Source organism: Pseudophryne corroboree, chromosome 3, assembly GCF_028390025.1.
Source record: "Pseudophryne corroboree isolate aPseCor3 chromosome 3, aPseCor3.hap2, whole genome shotgun sequence".
In the NCBI taxonomy this organism is placed as follows: Eukaryota; Metazoa; Chordata; class Amphibia; order Anura; family Myobatrachidae; genus Pseudophryne; species Pseudophryne corroboree.
In genome coordinates, this window is record NC_086446.1 from 258,486,572 (window position 1) to 258,498,883 (window position 12,312).

Genomic DNA, 12,312 nt, shown 5'->3' on the forward strand with positions numbered 1-12,312 from the left:
AACAGCAATGAAGGACGTAAATCACATTCTAAAGTGGGCAGAACTCCATCTCCCAGCCTTGTCCGCAGTATTCGTTCTGGGAGTCCTCAACTGGGGAGCGGACTTTCTCAGTCGACACGCCATTCAGGCAAGCAAATGGGCTCTACACCCGGAGGTCTTTCAGACTCTAGTAGACAAGTGGGAATTGCCAGAGATAGATCTCATGGCGTCCCGTCTGAACAACAAAGTGCCCGCATACTGGTCAAGAACGAAGGATCCCAAAGCGATCTTTATAGATGTCTGGTCAGTGAAATGGGACTTTCATCTGGCATATCTGTTTCCCCCGATCACCCTGTTGCCCAGGGTGATGAGGAAAATATAGCAAGCAAAGGGTGCCGTGATTCTAATAGCTCCGGCTTGGCCCAGAAGGCATTGGTACACAGATCTGCAGAGAATGTCGATGGATGCTCCACTTCTGCTCCTCAACGTCCAGATCTACTAATGCAGGGTCCTTGTTACCACAGACATCTGGATCGACTGTCTTTGATGGCATGGCTCCTGAGACCTCTATCCTGAAGTCATGAGGATTCTCACAACAGGTAATTCAAACGATGCTCAAAGCAAGGAAACCTTCCTCAGCTCGTATTTATCACAGAGTATGGCAGGCCTATATTCATTGGTGCAGTGAGAGAAGCATGGACCCCGAATCCTTCAGAGTTTCCAGGGTCCTAGCTTTCCTTCAGGCAAGAATGGATAAAGTAGAAAAAAGTAAATCACCTAGGTGATTTAGTCCTGGCGCTAGATGGGAAGGTGCACCACAGCAGCTAAACACACAGGGTTGGTCAGACCCCCAAACAACAAATACACAAAGCAAAATGTAGCGCCTAAGGTCGTCAATGAGTGAGAACAGTCATTAATACCACAAGATTTATTTATAAACCATTAATAGTGCACATATTTAAAAGCCAGTAATAAAAACAAATATGGAGCTACTCCTATAAGTGATGGAGGTCAGTGACTAAATGTTCAAAGAACCTGTTCCATTTATAACAGTCCCTTGTGGATCCAGCGAGGCCAAAAACAGTCACAACCGTGAATGCATATTTACCACAATATTGTGAAGGCGTTTAAGCAGAGCAGCGTCCGCAGATGGCAGTCCCTTATTCAGTGGTGGTAATTCCAAGAGTCCACGGTGTGCGTCGTCCCTCTTTCAGGAATCCAATCGGTAAAGAGCAGTAGTCAGGGACTTGGTCCAGGTATTCGATCCTCCAAATATTTAGATAGGTAGTAGACTTGTAACAACAGATCCCACCAACGCGTTTCGTTGCGTTCACGCAACTTTTTCAAGGTGCTACTGGTCCTGTTGTGAGGGTTTTTATACCCCTTTCCAATTTGGATGCTCATTTGCATATGTGATACAATTGACCTTCTCACCTCATTAGACGACCAGAATAATGGCAGACATATTACTATTTAATAAACCTTGTTCACACATATAATCATATATATAATATTCATATTATAATTCAAAATATAATTTAAAAAACGTTTTTTTTTAAAATTGATCACATGACCATTCATCTCATCCAAAAGGGAATTAATGTAAAAAGCGGGATGGACTTGATAGACTATAATATAGACACATTAAGCCCTGATGGTCATATATATCCACATTTTAAATATACCTCTAATACTGAACCAAAGTTGTGGGGAAGGGCAGCTGTGTATAATCATTGTGCTCACCAAGCAGCGCCGCGCCTAAGCGCGCACCCCGATGACGCGGCACAACAAACGTTGCGTCATCCCGCTACATCCGCGTGTAGTTCCGTCGCCGGGGGAGACGTGGCATGGAGGTCTCAGTGCCGCGTCATCACCCCGCGTCCATTGACGGTAATCATATACACATCGGAAGTATCAAATGGTTGTCATGGCGACGCATATACATGCACGTCGCCCGGGCAACCTGATTAACACTGGCTCGTGTTTTTAAATGATGGTAATAAAACTAAAAGACAAAAGAAAAGAGAAAAGAGAAAAAGGAGGGTAAGGGGGCAAGAAAGTCCCATAGTAGGATTCAAACCAGTTTGTAATCAATATTGGGTAAACCCTGTAGTATATTCAGTGGATCGGTAAAAATTTATTGTAGTTCTAAATGCATAATATTAGTATTACATTACATAATCTAAACTATATAATGATCCACTGAACAAGCTAGATCAAAATATAGCAAAGTTTGGACCAACAATTTTTAAACATGAAGATGATAATAGTATGTATTATAGAGAATATACATACATTTAATCCAAAAGGTCTCCTATTATAGTCTATATTTGTATTCACGTGTATATAAGAGGGGGGAGAGAAAATTAAGAGGATATATGGATAGGTAGAAACAAGCACAGTCAGGTTTCCCATTTGGAGAAGAGGGGGGGGGGGGGGGGGAGAGAGAGGGGCGTCAGGAACGCAGAGGAACTATATATAATATTATAAAACTATATTGAGTTCCATTGCTTCATTTAATCCTAATGGATAGATGGTATTTGGTTTGAACATCCAATATAGTTCTTGTTTACACAAATTTCTGTACCGATCCCCACCCCTCTTTGTTATTTCTATATGTTCAATAGCTGTCAAGCAGAGAGAACTTGGATCTCCATTATGAGTATCCCTAAAATGCCTAGAAACGCTATGCGTCTGTACTCTGTTGATAATGTTGCGTCTATGTTCTAAAAAACGAGCTTTAATACTCCTAGTGGTGCGCCCCACATATCTTTGATTGCAACCACATGACAAAAGATAAATAATGTAATTAGAATTACAATTCATAAAGCTAGTGAGGGCATACTCTTCCCCTTCTTTAATCTGAATATGTGTAGTTTTCTTAGGTATATATTTGCATGTAGTGCATCTTGTGGCCCCACAACGGTGGAAGCCTTTAGGTCGCACTGGTAACCAAGTCTCTTTCGTGTTCCCCCATCCTCCTCTGACATGTGTATGTTCTTCATGTAGCTGGGAGAAAGGATATTTTTGAGTGAGCGATTCTTCTTAAATATAAATTTGGGCTTATTAGATATATGGCCCCCAAGAAGGGTATCTTGATTCAAAATCCCAAAGTTCTTACATATTATTCTTTTGATCTGCATGCTTTCGCTATTAAAAGTGGATATAAAGGCTATCTCCTCTGATTGATCAAAGTTGGTCTTGTTGGTATTATTATTTCTATTTTTCTCTTCTGATGTCTTTAATCTAAGTAACTCTTTCCTATCTAAACCCAGGACCTCTTTGATGTTCTTTTTTAGTGGTGACTGTGGGTAGCCCCTGTTAGTAAAAGCCTCCATCATGGATTCAGCTTGTTCTAGGAATTTTTCGTTCTCAGTACAATTGCGCCGTAGACGCAAAAATTGACCCTTTGGAATGTTCTTCTTCCAAGGGGTGTAATGGGCACTCTGGTAGTGCAGATAAGAGTTAGTGGCAACCTCCTTATTATAATTAGAGGTGTAAATTTTTCCATCCCTGGCTTCAAGAGTTATATCCAGAAAGTTAGTGGTGAAAGGGTGATAGGAGTGTGTGAATTTCAAATTAAAGTGATTTGAATTAAGACTGGAAACAAAATTCTGTGCCGACAATAGATCCCCATCCCAAATAATAAATAAATCATCGATATAGCGGCCATAGAGGACCAGGTTCGCGCCAAAGCCACCATCCCACACATGGGCGTCCTCGAACATACCCATGTAGAGGTTGGCATAGCTAGGCGCAAGCCTGGTCCCCATGGCCGTGCCCATTAACTGTAACTAACTAAAAAGTGTCCATAAATAAAAAATAATTGTGCTGTAATATGAAAGAGATAGCATCTAAAAGAAAAGTCCCGTTTCTCGCTGTGAGGTCACCATCCATCCGCAATCTGGCTGCTATTGCATCACGACCAAGATCATGCGGAATGTTGGTATAGAGACTCTGTACGTCAAGAGTCAAAAAAGCGTACGTCTCTTTCCAAACAAAATCCTGCATTAATTGGAAGAAATGAGTGGTATCTTTGTTGTGTGACCTCAAAGTCGAGACATGGGGTTGAAGAAAAGAGTCCACGTAAAATGACAGATTTGAAGACAAAGAACCAATACCAGAGATTATAGGACGCCCGGGAGGTGAACTAAGTGTTTTGTGGATTTTCGGGAGGTGGTAATAGATCGGAATAGTGGGGTGCTTAATAAACAAAAAATTAAATTCCTCCCTGGAGATAACTCCATCTGCCAGGGCTTCATCAAGAAGATGCTATAACTCTCTAAGAAAAAGAGCCGTGGGATCACTTGACAGTTGTTTATAGAATTCAATATCCTTCAATTGTCGGTTTGCCTTGAGAATGTAATCCTTCTTATCCTGCACCACCAGCCCCCCCCCCCCCCCACCTTGTCGGCCTCCCTAAAGTTGAGGGAAGTGTCCCTAGTAAGATCTCGGAGGGCTTTGCGTTCCCACTTATTCAGGTTGGTAGTTGATCTTAGACATCCATGTTTCCCTGGTTGACATAGATTTCTAAAATCCTCTAGTGTGGTCTTGTAAAAACATTCAACCATAGCACTCTTATAGGTGAGAGGATAAAACTCTGACCTGCGTCTAAAGGCACCCCTCTGTACATCAAACAGTTTTCTGGGATTTAATGGGGGTGAAGTAGAGTTCTCCTCCAATAGTTGTTGTAACATCGTGACAGCCGGGTCATCACTAGAATCAAGAGTGATGGCGAGGCCCTCCTCGTGATGTATTTTCAAATTTCGTTGTATAAAATATCGCTTCCTACACAGAGTCCGTACAAATCTATTCAGCTCTATAAAGAGATTGAATATATTTGGGGTACTGGTAGGTGCAAATCCTAATCCTTTAGTTAGAAGGGATTTTTCAGTATTGGTGAGTGTTTTGCTCGAGGGGTTAAAAATGTTCATGGGGATCTTATCTATATCTTTTAATCCCAATCTCTTGTTTGTCTTCTTTTTCCCCCCTCTGCACCCTCTGCGCTTCTTGGTCTTCCTCTTTTTGGTGTTCTTGTTCCCCATTCTCCTTTTACAGGTGACCTCCCTCTTCTGTTGAATCTGTTTTCTAAAAAACACCCTGCATCTTTTTCATCTTGCTTATAATTATTTCTCCGCTCTCTCGGTCTTGCTCCCAAATCAGTAGTATGGCTGGTCAATTCTAATTGGCCAGTCTTTTCTTTATCTATTTGGTTTGAGGAATCAAAATACCTAGAGTCATCCCGCTTTTCTTTTGTTTGAAAATGGGGACGTGTTCTAGGAGTTTCTTTAGATCTCCACTCTCTGGTGCTAACAATGTGCTCTCTATTTCTTTCTCTATTATTTCTTCTGTAGTTCCTAACTCGTCCTGTACTGTAGTCCTCCAGATCTCTCTTAAATTTCTTACATTTGTTATCCACTACTAGCTGTTCAAATTTGGTCATCCTTTCCATGACTAGTTGGTCCCTCTCTTTGTATTCCTTAGTGGTACTTTGTGATTCTAATTTATTTTTAAGAATTTCTATCTCTGATTCTACTTCCTTTACTTTCTGATTCCTAAAAACAATTACAAGTTCCATTAAGTTTATTGAACATTTGTCTAGTATCTTCTCCCACTTTCCCTCAAATTCTCTATTACCATTGAATATTGAAGGTTTGAAAAGTCTCAAACCTCTCGGAATCATATCCTTATCAATATATTTTTGTAAATTGATACTATCGAGCCAGTGTTTAACCTCGGATCGCATCAGATCCTCCAATTTATAAAATTCGTCCTTCAAATGATTAGACGTAACTTCACATTTCTTATCTATGGGATCAACCCATTTTTTTAGAAAATCCATTCTCCTGATATGTCTGTCATTAAATGTGGAGAAACTCCCCATCCTTGCAGCGAGGAAATGACTATGTGTGGGTGAAGAAGAAAAAAGTAAATCACCTAGGTGATTTAGTCCTGGCGCTAGATGGGAAGGTGCACCACAGCAGCTAAACACACGCGGTTGGATAAAGGTTTGAAGGTGGCTTCCTTGAGAGTTCAAGTATCAGCATTGACTGTATGGTTCCAAAAGAAAATTGCCAATTTACAGGATATGCGTACTTTTTTCCAGGGAATGCTGCGCATTCAACCTCCTTTTGTTCCTCCTACAGCATCTTGGGACTTAAGTCTAGTCCTCAAGGCTCTGCAAGTTGCTCCGTTTGAACCACTTAATAAAGTGGATCTTAAATGGTTGACAGATGAAGTTCTCTTTCTACTGACTATGGCATCAGCTAGAAGAGTATCAGATTTAGGAGTGCTGTCATGCCGTTCCCCTTTTCTGATTTTTTATCCAGATAAAATAGTTCTTAGGACTAGGTCTGGGTATCTTCCTAAAGTGGTGTCTAAATTCCACCTTAATGAAGAAATTGTAGTCCCGGCTTTTTAGGTATCGGGACCCTCTGCGGGAGATGCGTCGCTGGACATGGTCCGGGCACTAAGGATCTACGTGGATCGTACCAGTGCCATCAGAAAGACAGATTCTCTCTCCATTCTATACGGATTTCACAAGAGCGGATGGCCTGCTACTAAACAGACGCTGGCAAGATGGCTTCGAATGACGATTTCAGAAGCATACTCTCAAGCTGATCTCCCTGTTCCGGCTAATGTCTCTGCTCACTCTACTCGTAAGGTAGGTCCTTCATGGGCAGCACAACATGTTGCTTCAGCAGAACAGATATGTAAGGCAGCCACATGGTCTTCCATTAACACATTCATTAGACATTATGCCTTGGATACTTTTGCCTCTCATGATGCTAAATTCGGGCACAAGGTTCTCCTGTCCAATCAGGAGCTTCCCCACCACTAAATTGCTTTGGGAAATCCCATTGTTGTACTGTGGATAACCTGTGGACCCTGCCAGAGAAATATACGTTATGGTAAGAACTTACAGTTGATAACGGTATTTCTCCTAAGTCGACAGGTTCCACAGGGATCCCACCATGACTCACCTGATTTGAGGATCCTTCTACTCACTAACCTCTTCCTTCTTGTACGGAAGGGTGTGCATGTGTGTTCTTCTCACCTGATTAGGGCTCTACATGATGCTCCTGCCTATTGCTTTGGAATATAACTGATTTGCCTGAGCCAGTGGGAAAACTGAATACTCCAGTAAGGTATGAGTGAGGTGCGCTATCTTTTAGGGTATGTACCGAACATGGACGCCATCTTGAAATTGGCCATCTTGAATCTTACAAAAGTACAATGTGTTACCGCACCAATAAACAATCAGACCAAAAATAATATAATATTAATGAAACCAACTCTAGATATTCTGCATGCTAATATTGGCAGTTATACTGGATTGGTGGTGCACCAGGGTACAGTAAGTTACTACACACAGTCGATGTGCCAAGGACAAGAAAGAAAGACCCTTTGTTGGTGCACTCGTTACAAAACATATGTAAATTAAAACCTAACTTTTATTAACAACCATATAAAAGCCTTTTTAACAAGCTAATAAATAAGCCCTTTGTTCACTATACCAGGCATAATTACATATTCATTTTATTTACATGTACATGACAGACTAACAATCTGAAAATATTAATTAATAAGGGCAAAAATAACCCAATATGCAGCAGGATATCAATCAAACCCTACATTAGGGAACTGAAGTGCAACGCCCTCAAAAAATGTGTGTATGTGTGTATATATATATATATATATATATATATATATAGTATATATTGTGAATACACTGGTAAATAAATTGAAAATTATATTGAGAAATATGAACAGGTTCACAATTAGGACCAACCTCTGATAGTGATAGATATGAGAGTAGACTAAGTCAGAAGTAAGAAACTGTATGAATCTGCTGTCAACGTTAGGCTGGATTTTACATTTAAACTAAGACCTACTATACCAGATATTCTCAGTGGGTCACCCACCAGGTACTAGTCTGGCCCAACACTTTACTGCTTTCAAGATCGGACGAGATTGGGCATTTTAAGTGTGGTTTGGTAGTAGAAACACCTCCCGTATCTTACCCAGGATCGTTGATGAGAGTTCATGAATAAGAATAAAGGTAAAGTATTTAAGATAGATGAAAACAAGGGGATCTGCTTTTGGCGTTAGACTGTGAACTGTCTTGTCAGTTATCAACCAAACAGGACCTCACTGAATCACCAATGAGAGTTCTGAATGTAGAGAAGTCTGAAAAGAGTGTATAGGTATATTATTTCTCAAATCGAGAAGAGTATCAAACAGAATAGCATAAATACCTAAATATCAGGATTGTTGACCCGCTAGAAAAATATCACAGAAATACTGTCCCCAAACAAAACGGACATAAATTGAAAGAGAGGCTATTGGGTGATACTGACTGGGTTAATATAATGAATAGTCTAGCTAGCCAGCAAAATTCTGTGAGTACACCCTAATTTGTTAGGGATAACAGATTTAAGAACACATAGAGTGGATCACAAGAGTGCTGTCAATATCCAACCACAGGAATTCACCTTCAACTGGCTAAGTTTTTGCACAGCACATGTGTCAGAAATGCAATATTTCTTGAATTAAAGGATAATATCAATAAAATGCTATTAACAGCTTAAAAAGAGCTAGAGAAAAAGTATATATTTACACAGAATGAATAGTCTAGCAGAGCAATTTATAAATGTTATTATCTGAGTTTTGATACTCAATTCTCAAGCTAATCAGGTTATGTACACGCACATGAGATTGTCAAACAGGGAAATGTGTTAAAAGTAATAAATGGCAGAGCAAACACCAAAAACATGAATTAGCTATAATAGTATGAAATTAATGTCTAAGGCAGACGAGAATGTATTGTATCATAACTGGCTCAATTGTTGCACTGCTGAAAATGTTACAAAGTAGAAGCAGTTAGAGGAGAATAAATAGAGCACCGATGCCTGTGTCCTTTGCTCTAATGGAATTGACACAAAAGTAACAAGTGCTAGACAATGTTTGTTAATGCCTAGCTGACACAAATATTGTACAGCTATAAAGATTCCATAAACAGAATTAATAATATAGAGCACATGGATAGACACTGTGGGCTTAAGAAAATGCTATCTTCATAATTTTACACAGTTCCGAGTCTTACACAGTGCTATATTGAAACATGTCGTAGTGCTCTGGGAATTATAACACCCTTAACACCCTAAGTGTTATAAAACATAGAAGTATCGTCTAATATAAATAACGAGATGTCAGATCTAGCTGGCTAATAATTGCACAGAATTATATCACAGATTCATCATTATAGGAAAAAAGATTTTGATGAGTAGGAAGTATCCCTTATGTTGTACTGCTTATCTATGACAATTTAAAGTGCTAGGGACATGGAGGGATAAGTAAAATGCCCCACCAGAGCACGCCCTATTGTGCAAATAGCACAGTGCGGCCGGGAGGGTAAAAGGCATACGTTCCCCATTATTGTGGAAATATATAAAGTAACCGTGATAAAAGCTGATGGAAGCCGTTTGCAGGTCACAGCCGTGTTGGTCCTTATAAGAGAGTGCGCCCCCGTGTAGTCGTGCTGCCTGGTACCACCAGAAGACTAGTTTCACCCGTCAAGCGGGCTTGGTCTCTTCCTGGCGGCTGTATCTCCCGCTGACGTTTAAAAGACGTCAGCGGGACCTCCTCCTCCCTGGTATTGAGCACTACTATTGTCAATCATGCAGCTGTGGGTGAGTGATGGTTAAAATCAATGGGTCTCTATGTTGAAGCTTATAACCTATAATATGAAGGTCCCATATAGGCTACTGCAACCTGTGCGGCATGTTAGATAAATTGGACATATATAGAAGTATGAGGAACTGATATTGTTGTAAAAAATAATAAGAACAACATACATTAAGAAAGCATCAATCTAATAAATGGGGACCTAGATTAAAAAAACACAAAACAAAGAATAATAAAAATAAAATTTGCATTCGACAGAGAAACTTCTTTTTATATATGTAAGGAATGTATAATCCAAGAAGTAATAATGAATAAAAATAGAACAGCTGAGAATTAGTACTCGCTCATGTAAGGTTACAAATATCTGGTATTAAGTCCTAGAATTATACCGGTGAGATTCATGAATAGGGAAAAATTGTCTGGAGGATGCTGGAACGGAAGTACATAAATTAATTGAGTAAATATTTTTGCCAATAGGGAGGGAAAGTGATGTCATTTATTAATATTATTAGCCATAGTGTCTATATAAGAATCAAAAATAATTAAAAAGTGACTAAAGTGAGGTAATGGGTGAGTGAATTTTTTTTGGGGGGAATGAGATAGATGAGGTGCAGCAGTGATAGGAAAGATATGGGAGAAGAGAAAAAAGAAGTGGGAGGGGCTAGGGGGAAGGAGCCAGGGACAAAAATACTAACAAATGGATAAACTGTTGAGGTGTGATAAGTGCTGTAAATGTTGATCCTGTGAAGGTCCAACCAGAAGTGACTCCCAGATAGACAATTTTTAGAAAGAAGACTGGGAAAGGTAGAGAAAATTGTTTAGGTGCTAAAGTGTTATTAATGTGACAACAAAGTGTGTGTCAGAAGAAGCTAATAGGGTTAATGTGATGTACCATAATTGGCGAAGAAACCTAAGAAAATGCAGTATGCTGGATAGTTTAATAAAGAAACTTATAAAAATGCACTATAATTAATGAATTCATTAAGGCCATCAGGTTTTAAGGCTCCAAGGCGGAACGTCCACCTGCTTTCCTTCCTGAGTAGTTCTTGTGTAAGATTTCCACCTCTGACACCAAGTTTCAAATGCTCTAATCCAAAACATTTCATGTCTTTTATTGAGCTTTGATGATGTTTGTAAAAATGTCTTGCAACAGAGGTGAGTTGACGCATTTCTCCAAGTCTGTCACTGCATTGCAGATGTTCCAACATGCTTGAGAATTTTCACTTTTAGAGCTCTAAAATATATTATGTTTATATATATATATATATATATATATATATATATATATATTTTATATATATATATATATATATACTGCTATGTCGCCCGGCACTCCTGGTCCTTCCTGTATTAATAGCCTGGGTGCCCTCCGTGTCAGATTAAACATAAGAGCAAAAACGGCGTCACTCCAGGTCTTGTGTAAAAAGTGAAAGTGTATTGAAAAATAAATACATCACATGTACAGTCCAACGTTTCGGGGCCCGTAGCCCCTTTGTCAAAGCGTGATATACAGTGCAATAACCCTCTCTTACCTTATAAAGCCAGTGTCCATCACCCGTGAAGACGAGCTTCTCCCGCGCTTCCTGCCGCTCCAAGCGCCGGGGGCCTCCTGCGTCTCACGGGAATTACGTCATCCGCACCGCCTCACCCTCCCTGGCGTCTCGTTGCTAGGCAGCACGTCGGGTTTACGGCCTGGTCAACATCGTAACCAAAAGCCGCTCGCCGCGGCGTGTCAGCGCAGGGTCTGCAATGAATAAAAAAGTGAACAAGTGTTTAACCTTCGTGCATCCTTATCATATAAATAATTAACCTACTCAGTCTACACCTAGTAGGCTGGTATACATGCAGGGAAGGCTATCATAGTTAATTACATTGGTCTACTAGAGATACTACAAGTCCTGCTCTGTTCCATCATATTACAACATTTTACTTAAACAGGGTATTTTATATATAGTAAATCTACAATCCCCCTTACTTGAACTGTATAGGGGGCAATATCCCTCTGTGCAATAGAACAGAAACTAGCCCACCACCATAGAGTATAAGCACATAATTCAATCTCAGTGATTAACCCCTGTATTTCAACGTTTATTAATCACATTCCACAGGATTTGGTCGTTAAGACCCTTCGGTTGTACAGTCTCTAATTTAAAGATCCATCTTGCTTCCATCTTAAGCAGTTTTCCATTTCTATCTCCATGTCACGATCCGGGTATCTGGACGCCATTACTTACCCTTCAGATGCCTCCTAAGGCTGGCTCAGCATTCCAGGACCGGATCCCGCTGTTTCTGAGTTTCCACATGCAGAATGTCAGAGTGGTGATTTCATCAGCCGCGGCCTCCGCTGTGCCCGCGTGGTTAAATGTGCGCTTGTCAGTCTGGCGTCTCCTGTCTCCTGTGGCCGGCGTCGCCATTACTGTTTCAATTCTCACATGGATTACAAACCAAACTTCCCTCCAAGTGTCTGCATGGGCGCAGCCATCTTGGTTTTTGTCATCTGATCATTTCCACCAATCTGCTGTCTGTATTGTTGATTTGCATAATTGCCTAGCCAACCCCTTCCTTGCTGCAGGTATAAGTAAGCTGTGCCTGAACAAGGAAGGCGTCAGTGCTTTGGTTGTCTAACCTAGTTCCAGTTTGTCTCTC

The 12,312-nt window shown here is 40.3% G+C and overlaps 1 long non-coding RNA gene and 1 pseudogene across 4 annotated transcripts in view; one reads left to right on the forward strand and one right to left on the reverse strand.

Moving 5' to 3' along the window:
* LOC135055227 (uncharacterized) overlaps window positions 1–12,312 on the forward strand; it is a 219,555-nt gene that overhangs the window by 88,923 nt on the left and 118,320 nt on the right. The gene's annotated exons all lie outside the window — the stretch shown is intronic.
* Window positions 7,868–7,985, reverse strand: LOC134898479 (5S ribosomal RNA; annotated as a pseudogene).